This window comes from Myodes glareolus, chromosome 5 (assembly GCF_982192425.1).
Source record: "Myodes glareolus chromosome 5, mMyoGla1.1, whole genome shotgun sequence".
NCBI lineage: Eukaryota > Metazoa > Chordata > Mammalia > Rodentia > Cricetidae > Myodes > Myodes glareolus.
Genome location: NC_142030.1, coordinates 53,212,247 through 53,214,960, shown reverse-complemented (window position 1 = coordinate 53,214,960; position 2,714 = coordinate 53,212,247). Strand labels below are relative to the sequence as shown.

Below are 2,714 nucleotides of genomic sequence, written 5' to 3'. Positions count from 1 at the left end.
AATAAACAAACCATTGTGGTGCCTAATCATTTCTCCACATGTATATCACTCAGTTTGGTGATGTAAACTTACTATTTGGGCGTGTGTGATTGTTCCCTATTAGGAGAACAGGAATTTTACATAGGAGAAAGTAAGTCACAAAGAATTTTGACTTTTCAAAATTTTCGCTGGGCAGTGGTGACGCATGCCTTTAATCCCAGCACTCAGGAGGCAGAGGTAGGCAGATCTCTGTAAGTTTGAAGCCAGTCTGATCTACAAGAGCTAGTTCCAGGACAGGCACCAAAGCTACAGAGAAGCTTTATCTCAAAAAAACAAAAACAAAAATCAAAAAACAAACAAAAAAAAATCCTTCTTTCTTAGGGAAAAGTACAATCATAACTGGACTGGTGGGCCCTTGGCGAATTTTTCTTCGGAATAAAAGGCCCTGCAGGAGGTGGCTCTTCCCAGGTCATTCCTATGGAAGAGTTTAATCTCCACCTCACTGATGACATTCATGCCATCACTGCAGCTAATAACCTCGTGACTGCTGTGATCCATGCTCAAATGTTTCCTGAGCTGACCCAGACAGACAAGGCTCTCTTTAATCGCTTAGTACCTTCAGTAAATGGAGTAAGAAAGTTCTCTGATAACCAGATCGGAAGGTTATGGAGGTTAGGCGTTGAAAAGACTGACCCTACCACACAGACGGATGATGAGATAAACTGATTTCAAGACTGGACAGTAATCCAGAAACCATAACGTGGCAGAGAGTGTTGGACATCAACGATAGATTCCTGAGGAAGATCACAGTCAGACAGGCTTCAACAGAGAAAGGCCACACACAGATGGCCCGTTTGATATCACTATGGCGAGTGAAATCATGGCTGTTCTAGCCCTCACCAGTTCCCTGGAAGACATGAGAGAGAGACTGGGCAAAATGGTGGTGGCATCCAGTAAGAAAGGAAGACCCATCATGCCGAGGATCTGGGCATGAGTCCCCACTCATGCTGATGAAGGACGCAATCAAGCCCAAACTCATGCAGACCTTGGAGGGCACACCAGTGTTTGTCCACTCTTGACCTTTTGGCAACATCACACATGGGAATTCTGCCATCATTGTAGATGGGATTGCACTCAAGCTGTTGACCCTGAAGACTTCCTAGTGACTGAAGCAGGATTCAGAGCAGTAATAAGAATGGAAATGTTCTTCAACATCAAGTGCCAGTATTCTGGTCTCTGGTCACACGTGGGGGTTCTTGTTGCCACTGTCAGGGCTCTTAAGATGTACGGGGGCAGCCCCATGGTCACTGCTGGGCTGCCCCTTCCCAAGGCTTACACAGAAGAGGACCTGAACTTGCTTGAAAAGGGCTTCAGTAACTTCAGGATACAAATAGAAAATGCTAGAATGTTTGGAGTGCCTGTGGTCGTGGCCATGAACACATTCAAGACAGATACAGAAGCTGAACTGAACCTCATCTGCTGCCTCTCCAGGGAACATGGGGTTTTTGACACTGTCAAATGCACCCACTGGGCAGGAGGGGCCAGGGGCTGGGGGCCTTAGCCCCAGCTCAGGAAGTCCAGCGAGCATCACAAGCCCCCAGCAGCTTCCAGCTCCTCTATGACCTCAAGCTCCCAGCTAAGGGTAAAATCAGGATCATTGCACGGAAGCTCTAAGGGGCAGATGACATTGAATGGCTCCCGGAAGCGCAGAACAGAGCAGAGGTCTACACAAAGCAGGGCTCTGGGAATCTACCCATCTGCATGGCCAAAACACATTTGTTTTTGGCTCACAACTCAGAGTAAAAAGGTGTGCCCAGCTGGCTTCGTTCTGCCCATCCGTAACAGCTGTGCCAGCGATGGCACTGGTTTTCTGTATTCTTTAGTAGGAAAGATGAACACGATGCCTGAACTCCCTATCTGGCCCTGTTTTTATGATATTGATTTGGACCCTGAAACTGTAACATGTGAAATAGATTGTTTGAAACAGATCTTCCGTCCGTGCGAGGCCACTCTGTCTGGCCAGTGTCTGTTCAGGCCCCCTGAGGAAGTGTGCAGAAGTCCAGGAAATCAGCCCCTGACAGGAAGAGCTTCAGGAATAGAGAGAGGTTCCCTAAAGCCTTTCACAGCCTTCATTCACATCATTGTGTATAAATTAACATAAATCATGTCTATTTACTTAGTGAAAGTCCACAGAATAAATGGAATAATTTTGCTACCTTGGTGTTGAAATGTAAAGAAAAAAATGCTTCTTTCCCATGAAGGTAAGCACTGTTGTCTGTTCTTTGCTGCCTGCTAAGTGTCTGGATAAATGAAAGGCTGATTAAATAGAGCCAGACACCGGAAAAGGGAATGGCGAGACCTCATCTCTTGTCGGCAACCATTCACACATTCATGCCTGTTCTCTGTTTCTTGTCTCTCCTATGTGTGGCTAGGTAGGACGGGCAGGGTGAGCGGAAGAGGCAGCAAACTTCAAACCACTGGAGGACAAAGGTGTATGCTGACCAGAGAGAACTTCCTGTGTAGCAAGCCCTACTCACAGGGAAATTCTGGATCGCTCAGAGATCCATGTCCCTGTCAGCCGACTGACTTAATGTGTAGAAACATAACTCGAGAAATAGCAGAATTCCAGCCCCTCATGGATTCCGTGGACGTTAGACCTGTGATTTGGTCAGGCCATAGGTCATGTGCCATGTTAGACATCACCACAACTCGAGGACTCCCCTTTGGAGAATGCT

The 2,714-nt window shown here is 46.8% G+C and overlaps 1 pseudogene; it reads left to right on the top strand.

Annotated features, from left to right (window-relative positions):
- Positions 1-378: 378 nt before the first annotated feature.
- On the top strand, positions 379-2,140 carry LOC125391524 (C-1-tetrahydrofolate synthase, cytoplasmic pseudogene; annotated as a pseudogene).
- Positions 2,141-2,714: the final 574 nt, after the last annotated feature.